Consider the following 19,087-nt stretch of genomic DNA (forward strand, 5'->3'; position numbering starts at 1 on the left):
GAATTTCCTGTGTCTTAGGAGCCCCAAGAAAGGCATGTGATGTGCCCGGGGTTGAGTGTGAGGCCGGCTGGGTCTCGGGGACTAGCCACGGAGCCCGAGTAAACAGGAACACGCTCGCCGGCCCTTCTCGAGCTCTGCCCGGCTCTCAGTAACGGAGAGGATGCGGGTTATGAGGTTGGGGGACTGGGTGGAGGGTGAGGAGGATTATTAAGCGATGCTGGCAGTGACTCACTGCCCTTTCCCGCCCCAAAGAGGTTCTTTCCCAAAGGAAGGAGAGAGAGAAGTGTCGTTCTGAAAGCTAGGAACTGCTGGAGCTGGCGAACAAAAGGGCACCGATTGCGCGGGGCCCGAGCGCCGAGTGGTCTCCCCAGCACTCCCACCTCTTCCCCCCACGCCCGAATCACCCTCGTGTCCCTAAATGTTACCACAATAGGCATTTAATCTCGCCTGGCGGGTGCCCGGAGGAAAGTGTTCCTTCGCCCCAGTGCACGCCCCCACCACCCGGAGCTTCGGGGTCCTCAGCACCCACTGGTACCCCCAGGCTACAGGGCTGCCTGGGCGCCGATTCCCTGTGGAAGTGCCCAGCCCTGGGTTTGGACTGAACTGTAGTTAGAAGGTACAAGTACATATGGCGGCAAAAGGAATTTCGCGGTAACCGCGTCCCGGCGTTTCGCCGGTGCCTTTCACAGGCTGCCTTCGGCTTGGGAAGTTGGTGCTACAATTGTGAGTCCTTTGTGTCTGACCGGGTTTTTATTGCTCTGGTTCTCCGGTGAAAACCTAATTGCCACCAGCATCACATACTTTCGCGGACGAATCCCTGGTGATGTATTTCATGAGTTGAAAAGACCCCAGCGCTAGGAAACCGTATTTATTTGCGTTTGGAAAAGGATCTGACATCTCTGCCGTGGGTTTAAGACTTCTTAATATAAGGGGAAGGAGAGAATAAATCCATCGTTTGCAGACTCCAGGGCCCAACAAGACTGTAATTTGTCACCTTGATAGAAGAAACTGCGGCAACTCGTGCTTTTTCTGACGTCAGAACGAAGACGGAAATAAAACCTGAGCTAGGTGGCTGGCTGGCCTCATTGTTAAATGAATCTCTCACCGGCTGGGTATTCCTGAAATCTATCAGCCAAGTCAGGGCTCTCTCTGATCATAGTAGGCCCCCTGGATTTCAGTTTGGGCCCCAACTTCAAATTGGCTTTACTCCTCAAGAGTTATGTAGTTTTCAGTAGTTCCTTAGACATCAGGAAACTCACCTGGTTTGGCTTGAGGTCTTAACCTTGATGAGGTGAATTCACTTTTTTTCCCCTAAACATATTCAGTGAGTATTTCCTACTGAGAGTTTATGCAGCAGTTAGCAACTACAAGATAAAGTTCCTGTTTCTGTGAGATATCCCTTCTTCTGGGGGGAGACAGACAATAAATACACCTATAAATGAATGTTGGAGATTTGTTCTTACAGTGAACAAATAAAACCAGATCAATCTTGTGAGGAAGGCTGATGCCTGAGATAGATGACCCTCTAGGTGGGTCTTTGTAAGAGGGTACATTTGTCCTGAGACTAAGAGACCAGACACCTGATTATTGCCAGACTGTCTTTTTTTTCTCTCTGGGTGATACAAGAGGGTGAAACTAGTCTTACTTACCATTGTTCCCTAATGCCCAGCACAGAATAACTGCTTAATAAATGCCTGTTGGATTGAGATCTTAGTCAAAACATCTTTCACCTTTTAATGCTGCTGTTGACCATCCCTTTCTTTCTAGATCTCGTTATTTGTTCCTCTGCTAAGTTGAAGCATCAGAGTCTCTACTCTGCTCCGTCTCTCATGCCTTCTCTCCATTTCTGAGCAGTTACCAGGAACCTGCAAATGACGCATAAACCTGTCTTTTCATCTCCATTCCCACTGCCCAGGTTCAGGTCTCTATCACTTGATTTAGACAGGGCAATGTAAGGAGTTTATTGGGATTCAAAAATGGTGAAACAGACATGGAGGTGCCCTGAAGAAACCAGCACTCAGGGGAGCAGATGCAAGCACGGTGAAGGGTAAAGAGTAAAGTAGCCAGCAAAGGAGGCGTAATGGGCTTCTAGTTGGCCTCCTTGGTATCACGCTCTGCTCCCCTAATTCAGTCTCAACACTTCCATGGGATCTGTATTTTTTAAACTAATTTTTAATTAATCCTTCTTAAAACCATTGGTTGTCAATATCAGTTGCCTACAATTAAAGTCTAAATTCCTTAGTCAGGCACCTGGGACCTTCCACCATCTGTTCCTCACCTCTTTCCATCACTTTCTCCCAGTTCACCCTATGTCCTCCCTGTCACTTTCTGCCTCAATATTGATGCTGATTCCAAACTGGAATGCCTGCTGAAATGCTATATATTTGTAAAAGGCTTAGCCCAAATACCACTTTCTGCCTCTTCAAATAAGTGTTCACTGATCACCTCCTAGCCTTTTCATATTTATCTTTCACATTTTGCACCATCAGTCCAGGTGATGGAAGGTGAAGTAAGGACAGATACTTTGAGTCAAATGTAAATGCCCAGTCTCAACTCACCAGCCTAGACACCTTGGGCAAGTTGTTTGGCATCTCTGAGCCTCAGTTTCCTGCCCCCATTTGTTAAATGGTAGTGATGGTGGTGATAATAGTGGTACTTATTGAGTTATCCTGAAGGGTTAGTGAGGATAATAGATGTGAAGAGCTTGGCACACTTGTTAGTACTCCATAGGTATTGAATTAAAAGAGACTTCAGGTTTCTCATCTATCGGAGGAGGTGGGGGAAGTTGATCAGGAAAGTTCCCTTACCTCTAATGTTCAATGAATATTTAATCATTTAAAAATATTTTTCTGAAAATGTCTTAACGGAAACTACCTGAAACTTTTTAGTCCCTGGGAGAACGTGCATCTGTCTATGAAAGGTAGTATGGAGGTGGGGGAAGCAAGTGCATAGAAGGAAGTGAAATCCAAATAGCATCATAGACTTTAGAGAAGGACACCTTAGAACACTGGCCCTAAATTGAGTCTTTTTAAAAAACTTATATCTGGAAGTTGACCGCATTTTAGTCATTGGGTTTCAGCTCAGCACCTGTGCGTTAGGGTTACTCACTAAGCATAAAGGAATCCAGTGATAGGAAAGCAACATGGTTTGGGTAAACTTTGCAAGCACCCAGGTTCCTGTCAAGGAACTCTGCCTCAGGTAATGCTATAGTGTATCTTTGTCTGTAACTAACTGGGTCCCCTTGGGTAACTCAGCTAACATTTTTAATGCCTTCTTTTCTCATCTGTACGATACTAATGACAGTGTCTGAGTTGTGAAGGTACAATGAGAACAGAGCTGAGAATATCCTTGAACAAGTTCAAACTCTGGTAATCTGCAGGTTTAGGATAGGTTAAGATTAATGATTCTCAAAGCAGGCTTCACACCAGATTCACCTCAAGTCTCTTAAAAGCTACCAATGCCCAGACTCCATTTCCAGAGATTCAGATTTAGTTGGACTGGCATAGAGTTCAGACAGCGGAATTTTTAAAAAAACAATACTGGCGTAATTTTTATAAGTGATTTAGATTTAAAAACAAAACAAGAGCAGAAATTAAATGACGACTTACATATATTGTTTGTTTGATAAACCTCTTGGTAATATGGAGTTATGAGCTTGATTGGCTTTTCCCCCGACTTCACGAAACCAACTGGTTGTTGACATCATGGAGTCACAGCCTCAGGTTACAATTTATAACTTGAATTTTCCCAGGTAGAGAAGCCCGTCAGAGTGATGCAGCCAGGGCCACATAAAGATTTAATGTGTGGATCTCAGTTTCCATCTCTTAGGAGTGACGGAAGACAAAGAAGATTGGAAAAGAAGGGAACAATGGAAAGGAAAAGAAAAGGGAGAGTTTATGGCCTGAGGTCTGGGAGGAGGGGCCTTTGAGTTGGGAGAATGGCAGGACAGAACATAGAGGAAAAGTTGGGCTTGATTTATTGAGCTGGTTTTGTTATGTTGGTGACTATAGAACCAAATGAAACCTGTGGGTGTATTTTGTAAGACTTGTTCTCTTAAAATTGTTTGGAATTAGCTGTCAACATTTAAGTATCTGAATTTCACTTAAAACTTGATTTCTGGCATTTCTTGAAAAGAAAGAAAAAAGATCTGTCTTATTTTTACTGAAATAGATGAGACACATATTCTCCAGTTTCTTGTACCCAATCTGCTTTGCTCATTTGTCTCACCTACTTGGGCTCCAGCTACATTTGTTTTTAGCTTTTAATATAATCTGCAGATCTTAATATTAGCAACACATTAGAATCTTCTCAAAGCATTTAAAATATCCATACCTAGATTCCATTCTAGACGAACTGAATCAGAAACTGGTGTGTATTAGGGGGGCATGTTATCACTATTATTTTTCCAAACCTCCCAAGGTGATTTCTATGTGTAGTTAGAATTGAGGACTACTAGTCTGCGTCACCTATTCAAAAGACTTGTCTACAAGCCCATCTTATCTCTGAAAGTGATCCATTAAGAAACAGTATATAGAATCATAAATTTAGAGGATTTTAGAACTAGGAGAGATCTTTGAGAGTGCATCTGTTAATCCGAACTTCAGATTTTGCCTGAGAAAAAGTCCAAAAAGAAAAAAAGCTTGTTCAAAGACTGTAACATCATTTAGTATGAATTATGGTGTTTTATTATATTTTCTCTTTTCAAATAAAAGTATAGTTTTAAATGTTTATAAGTGATCCTCTTTATATGCACCACTCTGTGGTGCTTTCAATTTGTCATGATTTCTATTTTTCCTAGAGTAGTTTGTTTGGAGTTAGCTAGAACTTAAAAAAAAAAATAATACATTGCCATTCATTGTTTTTAGTCCAGTAGTAATTCTTGATCAGAGGTATTGCTAGAGCAAAAAGTACATGTGCAGAGAAAGAGACTTTCTCAAAGGTTATAGGAATATATTTTGGGCTGTTTTTGAACTCTGTACATAATTATTTAAATCTATTAATTTTCAGTTGATGAGAAAGATTTTTACTTTTGTGTATTCACACTGCTCAGACACTCACTGTTTTAATTAAAGTTAAATTTTTAAATGTAGTGTAGAATACAGTCTGTCCTCCTGTATCCAGAGTTGCAGGTTAACTTCATTAACTTCTAAAGTTTATTAGTATTTTCTCTCTTTGAGAAATGAGAATAATTCCAAAAGATCTCAATGGGAAGGTTAACTCCTAGACATCTTAGGCTGGGCATGTTAATAAGAGATATTTGAAAAATCCATCTAGATGAGTCAAAGATTTTAATGTAAAAAATAAAATTGTGAAAGTTATAGAAGAAAACATGGGACGGAACTTTTGAGGGGATAGGCAGTGAAGGCTCTGGAGTAGGAAATGGAAACCCACTCCAGGATTCTTGCCTGGAAAATTCCATGGACAGAGGAGCCTGGCGGCCTACAGTCCGTGGAGTCGCAGAGTTTGGCACAACTGAGCACATAGCACAGCAGTGAAGGAGGCTTTTTTCACTGTAGATGCTTTTTTCACTGTAGACGCTTGTGTACTTTATGAATGGTGTACTGTGTACATGTATTACCTAGTCAAATATTTTCTAATAAAATGAATTAGTTCAATACAAAAATAAAAATAAAACATCATCTGGAAACCTGAACAGAGTTCTTGTGGAGCAGGTGTTGGGATACTGTAAACAAGACAGGACCAGGGGTCCATCATTTCAAGGAAGTGAGCTGTTCCTCTCTGCCCCCCACCGGAGTGGTCAGTCCTTATTCCCCTATGAGCTTCCTGTAACACAGGGCTTCTCATCCCCAGTGCTCCTGGCCTTTGGGGCCAGATAAAGCTTTGATGTGAATAGCTGTCCTGTGCATTGTATGATGTTTAGCAGCACCTCTGAACTCTCTCCGCTAGAAGCCTACAATACCCCTTCACTTGTGACAGCCAAAAATGTCTCCAGGCATGGCCAATGTCCATTGAGGGCGGGGGCCAAAATGGTCCCTAGTTGAGAACCACTACTTTAATGTAACCCTTTCTGTGGGCTTGTAGAAATCATACCAAGAATTCTTAAACATTCCAGCCGTAGTGACTGGGTTGTTAATGACAGATACCTTTCATTAGTATAGTGCTTTACAATTTTAAATATATTATCACATACTTTGTGCATGCTCAGATCGAAAGTAAAATACAGTGGCAGAGTTAATGAAAACTATATGGAGCAGCTGTACATGTTGCTTCTTTTAACTTCTCTTCTTTGTTTTCCTGAGAAATTGTGTTTGTGAGGATTGTGCTGTATTGCCTGCAGGCAGATGATCAGTTGAGTCATCATTATTGTTAACATTTTTACTATCACTGTGTATTAGGGAGCTAGAAGGTCTGTGCTCCCTGTCCTCGAGAAGTTGAGAATGTAATTAGGAAGGAGGATAACTCCATAAAGAGATCATGAAAACATATAAGACCCCTTCCTATAATCCAGTGAGTATACAAAAGTGCTATGAGATGTCATCACAGGTAAATAATCACAAGTTGGTCATTGGAGGAAGACCTTAAGAGAAGGTTGGCTTGAAATAATCTTTTTTAAAAAAAAAACACTCAAGCCAGCAAGCTGGGCTTTTTGAAAGAAATGTACTTCAGTGAGCACAGGCTCAATGGGAAAGGAAGTGGCTGAGAAGTATGTTCAGGGCCAAGGTGGGGAGCAGTGAGAGGAAAGCTGAAAACTGCAAAGCAGATCCATTACAGGAGTGAAAGGTTCAGAAGGAACATCCTGGGAGAGAAATTTAAAGAGTTAAGAGGGGACTTCCCTGATGATCCAGTGGCTAAGACTCCACGCTCCCAAGGAGGCCTGAATTCCATACCTGGTCAGGGAACTAGATTCCACATGCCGCAACTAAGGCTCAGCACAGCCAAATAAATAAATAAATACTAAGGGGAAAAAGAAGTGTTCAGGGCAATCTTGGCTTTGAATTTGCTGTTCCAGGGGTTTGACTAGTAGAAACACTTAGGACTGGCAAGGGGAAAAGAGGAATACGAAAGACATGGATTTTCAAGAAGAATCTGTGTCTGTAAATGGAGTGGGCTGGGCTCAGTAGGCAGCACGGGGGGAAGCGACCAGCCAGGCTATGATTGTGGAGCCGGAAGGAACAAGAGGGAGGAAGGGATGGTATGAAATGTTGATAGGACTCAGAGACTGATTAGATACCTGGGTTCCAAGTCTGAGTGATGAGGGGAACCAACATTATCATGAACAGAAATAGAAAAGCTGATGTGTGAGGTCAGAGGGTATGTTCAGTGGGGCACGTGGAGTCGGAGGTCATGACAAACATTCACGTGAAGAGGCCTCCCAGACAGCTGGGGTCTGAAAAGAATTTGTGAAAATTTTTCTGAGCAGGAAGAGGGAACCTGAGAGATTGTCTCTCCCCTCCAGCTTTCTCAGTTTACAGATGAAGAAATAAATGGCATGTTAAATGACGTCATCATCAGCAAGTAGGAAGTATGACAGAAATCCTATCTCCTAGTTTCTAGAGGAGTTCTAGTTTTGTAAAACGAAAAGCCCTGGGGAAAGGAGATCTGAAAGACGCCCCTGTGGAATGAAGACTGACACTTCAGGCTTGAAACTTACAAAGGAAAGAGTTTGGAGTGTGTGAAGGGAGGCAGGGTGGGGCTGGGGCTGCCCCCACACGGAGCACAGAGGCTGGGAGGAGGGCAGGAGCTGGTAGTGGAGGCTGGAAACAGTTCCTCTGAGAGCGCAGATGCTTGCAGATGCAGTGAGAAGCAGGGTGGTGGGGTTCAGGAAACAGTGTCCCTCCTGCGCAGGGAGGTGAAAGGCTGAGAACTGAGAAGAGGCCTCTTGCCTTGATTAGGAAGAGGTAGCAATAGTCGCAGTGACAGTCGCCCTCACTTACCAGAACCAGGGCAGGCACGGACCCAGTTGCAGAAGCTTTATAGTGACTCTGCGAGGTAGATACTGTTTTATCTCCATTTTACAGATGGCAAAACTGAGACAGAAGTGAAGTGAAGTGAAGTCACTCAGTCGTGTCCAACTCTTTGCAACCCCGTGGACTGTAGCCCACCAAGCTCCTCTGTTTCATGGGATTCTCCAGGCAAGAGTACTGGAGTGAGTTGCCATTTCCTTTTCCAGGGGATCTTCCCGACCCAGGGATCGAACCCAGGTCTCCCGCATTGTGGGCAGACGCTTTAACCTCTGAGCCACCAGGGAAGCCCCTAAAACTGAGACAAAGAGATATTAACCTGTTTGCCCAGAGACAGCACAGCTCCTGAGGGGTGGAGCCAGGATTTGCCAGTAGAACTAGGATTCAAGGGAGCGATGAGAACAGGGGTAAGCTGTTTAGACTGTTGGCAGTAGAGACAGGAGCAGGCTGATTGTTCAAAGTCGCTTTCCAAATACCGAGCTAAGCGTGATTGACAGAAGCTGGGGGAGCCAGCAGAGGGAGAGAGGGAGGCCAGGTCCTAGCAGAGCCGAGACCAGGAGCACTGGCTAAGTCATGAGTTTTGAGTAAGAAGAGAGAAAACACCTTCTCTGCTGAGACTGCTTACTGAATCCCAGTCTTTCACTACCAAAGGTCATTCCCCACCTCCCAAGGACCCTGGGTTTTCAAAGATTGTATCCACTCTAAGTTTTTATTTTAGTTGAAGTATAATTTATATGCAGTGCAACAGCTGGATCTGAAGCATACTGTTCAGAGAGTTTTGACTATAACTTCAGTTCAGTTCAGTTCAGTCATTCAGTCGTGTCCGATTCTTTGCCACCCCATGAACTGCAGCACGCCAGGCCTCCCTGTCCATCACCAACGCCGGGAGTTCACTCAGACTCACGTCCATCGAGTTGGTGATGCCATCCAGCCATCTCATCCTCTGTCGTCCCCTTCTCCTGCCCCCAATCCCTCCCAGCACCAGAGTCTTTTCCAATGAGTCAGCTCTTCGCATGAGGTGGCCAACGTACTGGAGTTTCAGCTTTAGCATCAATATTAATTCACTTCCCACTTTTGTTACTCTAAGATATATAACATTGCCAGTCAGAATCGAGGATTATCACACCAAGTTAAGGCAGTTTTGCCAAAAGTAAGGACTCATGACATTTTAATTAACCTGTTTAGCCTGTTTAAGGCCTTTTGAAATATAGTGAAGCAGCTCATAGATTATATTATTACCATCTGAGAGTCCGGTGAGCCAGGGACCCCCAGTATGTAAATAGACTCAGTTGGTTATGGGAAGAGATGTCGTGGGAAGAGTTGTCAGGAAGACAGAACCATAACTGGCCTTATACTTAACAGATTCTCAAAACCACTGACCTAGCTATCATAATTCATTCCCAGAAGCTGAACTAGGAGAGGTATGATCTTATTCTTAATCACCAATAGTCATTCATAGCAGTTTTACAGTTAAGTATACTTGACTGGATATTTGGCTTCCAAGGTGGTGCTAGTGGTAAAGAACCTGCCTGCCAGTGCAGGAGATGTAAGACTCAGGTTTGATCCCTGAGTCAGGGAAGATCCCCTGGAGGAAGGCATGGCAACCCACTTCAGTATTCTTGCTTGGAGAATCCCAGGAACAAAGGAGCCTGGCAGGCTGCAGTACGTAGGGTTCCAGAGGGGGACATGACTGAAGTGACTTAGCACACATGCATGGCTGACTATTTAGTGTCATTTAGGGGTTCTTGTTATGTTTTAGATGTGATTGTGATATGGTGGTATTGTTTTAAAAATGGATCTGACTTTTTAGAAATATGTATTGAAGTATTTACAGATGATATCTGGAATGTTTTGTAAAATAATTCTAGGTGATGCTGGGAGTAAAACTTCAACAAGACCGGCCTGAAGTTGGTATATGGGGGTTCATTATTATGTTGTGTTCACTTTTGTATATGTTTAAAGGTTCTCATAATAAAAAATTTCAGAGATTTAAAAAAATAAAATTAAGAATATCAGTCAGGGTTTAACTGCATATAAACAGAGATCTCTTGTATGTTAAGCAAAAGGGATTGAATACAGGGTATTAAAACCTGTAAAATTGCTAGAAAAGATGGCAGACCAGGCTTTGGGCTCAGTCTCTAGGAATAAACACTGAGTACCACCACTCAGCTCGCCTAAGGATCTTCTCTTATGCCTCCATCAGGAAGCCAGCTTCTCATTGTTTGAACTGCATCCTCCGGGAACACATCACTGAGGCCAAATCTGATGTTCAGGAATTCACCACCACAGTTGTTGGCTGCAGAGGACACCTCTGCAGCACCTGCTAAAATTGTACCAGCAGAAAGGGTGCCGGGTCCCACCACTTTGCTCTTTATTGTGTGAGTGCTAAGTCACTTCAGTTCTGTTCAATTCTTTGTGACCCTATAGGCTGTAGTCCGCCAGGCTCCTCTGTCCAGGAGATTTCCCAGGCAAGAATACTGGAGTGGTTGCCACTTCCTACTCCAGGGAATCTTCCTGACCTAGGGATAGAACCTGGATCTCCCGCATTTACAGGAAAATTCTTTATTGTTTAAGCCACCTGGAAATCCCACCTTGCTAATCAATAGATTGGGGGATTAGTTCAATTCAGTTCAGTCACTCATTCGTGTCCTACTCTTTGTGACCCGATGGACTGCAGCACGCCAGGCTTTCCTGTCCATCACCAACTCCCACAGTTTACTCAAACTCATGTTCATTGAGTCAGTGATGCCATCCGGTCATCTCATCCTCTGTTGTCCCCTTCTCCTCCTGCCCTCAATCTTTCCCAACATCAGGGTCTTTTCATATGAGTCAGTTCTTCGCATCAGGTGGCCAAAGTATTGGAGTTTCAGCTTCAACATCAGTCCTTCCAATGAATACTCAGGACTGATCTCCTTTAGGATGGACTGGTTGGATCTCCTTGCAGTGCAAGGGACTCTCAAGAGTCTTCCCCAACACCACAGTTCAAAAGCATCAATTCTTCGGCGCTTAGCTTTCTTTATAGTCCAACTCTCACATCTATACGTGACTACTGGAAAAACCATAGCCTTGACTAGATGGACCTTTGTTGGCAAAGTAATGTCTCTGCTTTTTAATATGCTGTCTAGGTTGGTCATAACTTTCCTTCTAATTTGGGGGATTAATAAGCAAAAATACAATTTCAATTGCAAAGACACTTTGTGATAGATTGGCCCAGTCAGTATTTGTTTCCACTTCTTTCTAGTCCAGTTCTGCAGTGGATGAAAAATTGAAAACTACATTTCCCACATTCATTTGCAGCTACACTTCTAGAGAGGATTTAGATTCCATCAATTTTGCTTTCTGTTCAGTTCAGTTCAGTTCAGTCGCTCAGTCGTGTCCGACTCTTTGTGACCCCATGAATCGCAGCACACCAGGCCTCCCCGTTCATCAGCATCTCCCGGAGTTCACTCAGACTCACGTCCATGGAGTCCGTGATGCCATCCAGCCATCTCATCCTCGGTCGCCCCCTTCTCCTCCTGCCCCCAATCCCTCCCAGCATCAGAGTCTTTCTCAGTGAGTCAACTCTTCACATGAGGTGGCCAAAGTACTGGAGTTCAGCTTCAGCATCATTCCTTCCAAAGAAATCCCAGGGTTGACCTCCTTCAGAATGGACTGGTTGGATCTCCTTGCAGTCCAAGGGACTCTCAAGAGTCTTCTCCAGCACCACAGTTCAAAAGCATCAATTCTTCAGTGCTCAGCTTTCTTCACAGTCCAACTCTCACATCCATACAAGACCACAGGAAAAACCATAGCCTTGACTAGACAGACCTTAGTTGGCAAAGTAATGTCTCTGCTTTTGAATATGCTATCTAGGTTCGTTGTAACTTTTCTTCCAAGGAGTAAGCGTCTTTTAATTTCATGACTGCAGTCACCATCTGCAGTGATTCTGGAGCCCCAAAAAATAAAATCTGACACCGTTTCCACTGTTTCCCCATCTATTTCCCATGAAGTGATGGGACCGGATGCCATGATCTTCATTTTCTGAATGTTGAGCCTTAAGCCAACTTTTTCGCTCTCCTCTTTCACTTTCATCAAGAGGCTTTTTTGTTCCTCTTCACTTTCTGCCATAAGGGTGGTGTCATTTGCATATCTGAGGTTATTGATATTTCTCCCGGCAATCTTGATTCCAGCTTGTGTTGCTTCCAGTCCAGCATTTCTCATGATGTACTCTGCATATAAGTTAAATAAGCAGGATGACAGTATAGAGCCTTGAAGTACTCCTTTTCCTATTTGGAACCAGTCTGTTGTTCCATGTCCAGTTCTAACTGTTGCTTCCTGACCTGCATACAGATTTCTCAAGAGGCAGGTCAGGTGGTCTGGTATTCCCATCTCTTTCAGAATTTTCCACAGTTTATTGTGATCCACACAGTCAAAGGCTTTGGCATAGTCAATAAAGCAGAAATAGATGTTTTTCTGGAACTCTCCTGCTTTTTCCATGATCCAGTGGATGTTGGCAATTTGATCTCTGGTTCCTCTGCCTTTTCTAAAACCAGCTTGAACGTCAGGGAGTTCACGGTTCACGTATTGCTGAAGCCTGGCTTGGAGAATTTTGAGCATTACTTTACTAGCATGTGAGATGAGTGCAATTGTGCAGTAGTTTGAGCATTCTTTGCATTGCCTTTCTTTGGAATTGGAATGAAAACGGATCTTTTCCAGTCCTGTGGCCACTGCTGAGTTTTCCAAATTTGCTGGCATATTGAGTGCAGCACTTTTACAGCATCATCTTTCAGGATTTGAAACAGCTCAATTGGAATTCCATCACCTCCACTAGCTTTGTTCGTAGTGATGCTTTCTAAGGCCCACTTGACTTCACATTCCAAGATGTCTGGTTCTAGATTAGTGATCACATCATCATGGCTATCTGGGTCGTGAAGATCTTTTTTGTACAGTTCTTCCATGTATTCTTGCCACCTCTTCTTAATATCTTCTGCTTCTGTTAGGTCCATACCATTTCTGTCCTTTATCAAGCCCATCTTTGCATGAAATGTTCCGTTGGTATCTCTAATTTTCTTGAAGAGATCTCTAGTCTTTCCCAATCTGTTGTTTTCCTCTATGTCTTTGCATTGATCGCTGAAGCAGGCTTTCTTATCTCTTCTTGCTATTCTTTGGAACTCTGCTTTCTGTTAGTGGAATCTAAATGTATTTTTGCTTATTTATCCCCCAAAGTAATTTTGGACAATGTTTAAATTATAGTATATTCTTTGGTTTGGTTTCCTCGCTACAGTTTTTAACCAGCTTTTACCAAACCAGTACAACCTCTTCCTACTCAAGACTGTGTTCCTTGATCTCTGTGCTTCAGCTAAATTCATCTGAATGGGTGTTCTGTGCACACTTGGCCACCATGTCTTTGCCTGTGCTGTTTCTAGTGCAAGGAATGCCTTCCCTACTCCAGTCTAAATCCTGTTTTTAAGCATAGCTCATATCCTAACTCTTTGTAAAATCTTACCTGATTTCTCCAGGCTTCAACTTCCTTCCTTCCTTCTGTCCTTCCCACATGTACATATGTATGGCTCTGAAATCTTTCTGGACTTAGACTTTGTTTTACGGTGCAGTTTGGTCTCTATCATGCAAATGTTTTATTATTGTTACTTTATATGAAAAGGTCTTGCTTGTTTCAGTAGGCTGTATGTGCTTACTCCTCAGTCATGTCCAACTTTTTGCGACCCCATGGACTGCAGCCTGCCAGGTTCCTCTGTCCACGGGCATTCTCCAGGCAAGAATACTGGAGGGGGTTGCCATGCCCTTCTCCAGGGAATCTTCCTAATCCAGGGATCGAACTCAGGTCTCTCACATTGCAGGTGTATTCTTTACCATCTAAGCCACCAGGGAAGCCCAAGTATACTGGTGTGGGTAGCCTATCCCTTCTCTAGGGGATCTTTCTGACCCAGGAATCGAACCGAGATTTCCTGCATCACAGGCAGATTCTTTACCAGCTGAGCTACCAAGGAAATCTGTAAGCAATGTTAAATTCTCTGTATAACCTCTTCTTTGATATGTATCACCATGAAGAGTAGAGAAGTTTATGTTTTTTACATGGGTACTATTAGTAAAATGTACCAATAAGCATACCAAGATAATACTGCTTCTTAAGAATATCTCTGAATTTTGTAGTGAAGGATCAGAAATGTTCTGTGCTTAGTCAACTGTCATTTGTAACCTGTTATAGACGCTGGGGGATAGTCATTGTAGTTGGGTTAACATCAAAATCTTCACGTGATGATCTCATTCAATCTTATAATTGACTGTACAGTCTGATAATTGCTTCTGTGCTTCAGTGAAACTGTAATTCTTTTGTTTCTTAAACTTGACCTGCACTTCCTGTCTCTTTGTCATGGGCCATGTTCCCCTTCATTGAGAAGTCTCAGCTTAGGGCCCGTCTCCACCTGTTGTATCCCGTCCACCAGGCACTGCAACTGGCCTGCAATAGCAGGCTGGATATCAATTTATGGCACAGTCAAGCAGTTAAGGAGCATTTTCAGTAATGATGTAGAACTGTGTTATGGACATAACTCAGGATGGGAGACTATATCTTGTTAAGTGAAAAAATACATCTTAAAAACTCTGTGGTATGATTTCCATTTTTGTAAATGTACATATTTTTAAAAAATCTGTACTCATTCTTTTCATTTAACAGATACTTATCAAGTGTCTACTGTGTGCCAGGCACTATATCTATGTGCATAGAAAAACCCCTGAAGCTGATATTCCAATATATATATATACAGTGATCATCTCTGCTTGCTGAGATAACAGGTGATTTTTTTTTCTTTTTATTTGTTTTTTCCTTCATTTGCAAGCTTGTATTTTCTAATTTTTCTACACATATTATTTATTAATATGGAACTAACATTTTTTAAAAACATGTCTATTTTTCAAATGTGTACTATGTAGTATTACATGAAAAACAATAGGCTAAAAACACTAAAATCTCAAAGTTAATAAGAGAGAGATAAAAAGGAAGAAAGAAAGGAAAAGAAAAAGAAGAAAAGAAGGGAGGAAAGAGCACATTAAACTTTAACAGTGGCCCATTTTGGGTGTTGGGTTTCTTGTACAATGTTTGTTCTAAAGATTCTGCAATGGGTATATATTAGCTTTAGAACCAGAACTTTTTTTTCCCCCCTTTTTCAATAGCCAGTTCAAATGTGACTTTTCTGTGAAACTGCCTCAGATCCCTGAATTTGACCATTTCAAGCTTTTAAAATGCTTTCATCACCCAGCACTCAATAAATATACAATAAATTGAATGGGTAGTATTTTCTAAGTATGGCCTTAACTTTTTTAGTGACACACGTCACTACTTTTGTTACTTTTCCGCATTTTTCCAGTTTTTGTTTTCAAGACTAAGTTAGATTTCACATAGGCTATTTCACAACAATAAAAATTTATTCTTAAAAAAAAAAAATAGATTACAATGTAGACAAAACAGAGACTGACAAAAAGCTGTCAGGACAGAGCAGGAAGACAGCGACCTGTAAGGCAAGGAGAGAGGCCTCAGAAGAAACAAGACTTGCCAGCACCTGATTTTGGACTTCTGAAACTGTGAAAAAATGAATTTCTAAGCCAAAGGCAAAAATAAATGTATCCTATGTGATTAGCTTAGTACTGGCATTTGCCCAATACTGACATAATTTTAACAGCCAGAACTTCATCTATTCTTTCTGTTCTTTTCCTCTTTTGTCCATTGCACACACGTGTGTGTGTGTGTACCTAGTATATATTTGTATACACACATGTATATTAATATAAAAGTTTGGATACAAACAGTAGACCCAAATCTGTTGTTAGTCTCCTTTTCCTCTCCTTAGAAATTTTTCATCTAGTATCCTATTTCCTACAAGTTTATGGAGAGAAAAGGACTCCTTAGCCCAGACTGGAATCGCTATCCACTGAGTGAACTTTCTAGAAGCCCTGCAGGATCGCTTCAATAACCTCTGAGGGAGTCATTTAGGTGAGAGCCAGGATGGCAAGACTCCTAGGAATGACCCAGTCCGATCCACTTGTGTGGCTTTCTTTAGGGGGGCCAAAAGGTGACCGGGGCTTTAGCCTTTTTAATGCACTTCAACTTTTGCAAAGAAAACACAGGCTGTAGACATTGCTGCTGTGTGAAGGCACTAAAAGCAATTAGTCATGGCCCAAGCTCCAGTACTGCCACCCTGGCTGGAAGAATCAGCTCGGAGCTACCAGGTTGGCTTTAGATCAGGAGTTCAAGGAGGTTTGGTCTCTTGTCCCTGCTTCCCGGTTTCCAGAAGAGGCCCTGCTCTGCAGAAGGGGTGAGCCTTCTGGAACCTGAGGTAGTAGACAGTATTTATCTTGTGGAAGCTTTAAAGGATCCTGGAACTAGGGAAGTCTTGTTCTAAATGTGTGAATGAAAAGGAGTAATGTGTGGCCTAGCTGTTGGGAAGAGAAAAAAGAAATCCTTGAAGAATTATCATTCCAGAGTACTTTCTGAGAGTCCAGAAAATATTACCATATTTTTACTATTTTAAATATTACATATTTTAAATATTACTTCCTGGGTATTGTAGGATGCTTACATGGGCACATTGGAGTTTTCACTCTTGACTAGGTTACAGTTGTGGAATTCAGGGTCAGACAAAATATCAAAACATCATCCAAGGGGGTTTACCATTGGAGGTGAAAAAAAACAATTCATGACATTCTGCTTCATCCCTTGGTCCCCAGGCTCCCATACCTTTACAGGCCTGACTTTGACAGTTGCATTTCCTTCTTAAAAGGATTCCTGGACCCAGTGCCAACATGTGCATATGCGTGGATGTGCGTGGGTGTAGGCTTCCCCATACCAACAGTTGTCGACCCAATTCCGACTTTATCTACCAGTAGATAGAAGGAGATTCTGCAGGTCAAGGTCTTCATCCCACGAGACTGCCCTCCATTTCAGATGCCATCACAAGTCCAGGTTGTCACCTGTGCTGCTGACTGACTGGCCATAAGTCAGAGGTTTTCATGACCTCCTCGTTGGGTTCCGTTCATCTTCCAGAACAGCTCACAGAACTCAGGAAAACCTGTTTACTCACTTCGTTACCCATTTATTACAAAGGATATCAAAGGATACAAGTGAAGTGAAAGTGAAAGTCACTCAGTGGTGTCTGACTCTTTGGGACCCATGAACTATACAGTCCATGGAATTCTCCAGGCCAGAATACTGGAGTGGGTAACCTTTCCCTTCTCCAGGGGATCTTCCCAACCCAGGGATTGAACCCAGGTCTCCCACATTGCAGGCAGATTCTTTACCCGCTGAGCCACCAGGGAAGCCCGAAAGGATACAGACCAACAGCCAAAGGTAGAGGTACAGTGGTGAGGTCCTCAACAAAAGAGCTTCTGTCCTTGTGGAGTGTGGGGTCCAGGGCGTGGGGGAGTTCTGGGTCCCTAGTATGGGTACTCTTTGAACCTCCTTTATTGATTTTTTTTCACGGCTTCATTACATAGGCATCATTGATGAACTCATTGGCCATGAGTGATTGATTCAAGTTCTCTCCTCTCCCCGGAATTCATGGATGGGACTGAAAATTCCAGTCCTCTAATCAGATGTTTGACTCCACTGGCAACCAGCCCCCATCCTTAGGTGCTTTCCCAGAGTTGTCTCATTAACATAACAAAAGACATTTATCACTCTTACAGTATGTGTAAGTGGCTCAGTCATGGCCAACTCTTTGCCACCGCATGGGGTGTAGCCAGCCAGGCTCCTCGGTCCATGGAATTCTCCAGGCAAGAATACTGGAGTGGGTTGCCATTCACTTCTCCAGGAGATCTTCCCGACCCAGGGATCAAACCTGGGTCTCCCTCATTACAGGCAGATTCTTAACTATCTGAGCTCTAAGGGTTTGGTGAGCTGTGAGCCAGAAGTAAGAACGAAGATCAAATATGTATTCTTTCTAACAAATCGGAGCTTCCCTCATAGCTCAGTTGGTAAAGGATCCATCTGCAGTGCAGGAGACCCTGGTTCGATTCCTGGGTTGGGAAGATCCGCTGGAGAAGGGATAGGCTACCCACTCCAGTATTCTTGGGCTTCCCTTGTGGCTCAACTGGTAAAGAATCTGCCTGCAATGTGGGAGACCTGAGTTCAGTCCCTGGGTTGGGAAGATCCCTTGGAGAAGGGAAAGTGAAAGTCACTCAGTCATGTCTGACTGTGACCCCGTGGACTATCAAGTCAGACATGACTGAGTGACTTTCACTGTATGATAAATCACAGTATCACACCTCTGTGGCCACCTGCTTTTTGATTTGTGATGCTGTGTGTCTGAAACTCTATAGTGACAGTGCTCAGTTGCTAAGCCTGACTGTGTCTGACTCTTTGCAACCCTATGGACTATAGCCTGTCAGGCTTCTCTGTCCATGGAATTGCCCAGGCAAGAATACTGGAGTGAGCTGCCATTTCCTCCTCCAGGGGATCTTCCCAACTGAGGCGTGGAACTCTCATCCTCTGCGTCTTCTGCATTGGCAGGTGGATTCTTTACCACTGAGCCACCTGGGGAGCCTGAAACTCTTATATTAATGGTGACCCCTTTGACATTTAAGTCACAGTCATCCATGTCAGGGAAAATGTGAACTCGGCAAGTCTTTCATTTCTGTGAGGAAATATAGTTTCAGGTGGATTAACCTAAATCCCCAGGGTATGAGTTTTTAATTCCCTAATTCCCTGACATGGAGTGATTTCATTGAAGAGATTGATTTAATCTCTTGCAGTTGATGGATAAACTGTTAGCTAAATTTCAAAACACAGATTTGTCCTTTGCTGCTTGACCTCCAAGTTGGGTGGTTGATCCTGCATGATGCCATTTATTGAGGATTTGCATTTTTATTAAACTGGGATTGCTAAATCAAAGGTGCTTTTGTGTCTGTTCAATCTCTACCCAGGTATGTGTGTGCCCTGTGGTCTGACGCATTAAAACAACTGAATCACTTTCCTTTTAAACTTATTGCTTCATAAAAGGGCATCTCTATTGCCTGAAGATGACATGGTATTTCTATAAACGTGAACATAAAGATTATGGGACATGACTCCTTTTATAGTTAAAAATATAGGGAGATTTATGAAAGACATAAAATTTACAGTCTCTATAATTTGATGTGCCAAGATTGCTTTAATACATTGAATAACAAAATGT

The sequence above is a fragment of the Capricornis sumatraensis genome, chromosome 4 (assembly GCF_032405125.1).
Source record: "Capricornis sumatraensis isolate serow.1 chromosome 4, serow.2, whole genome shotgun sequence".
Taxonomy (NCBI): Eukaryota; Metazoa; Chordata; class Mammalia; order Artiodactyla; family Bovidae; genus Capricornis; species Capricornis sumatraensis.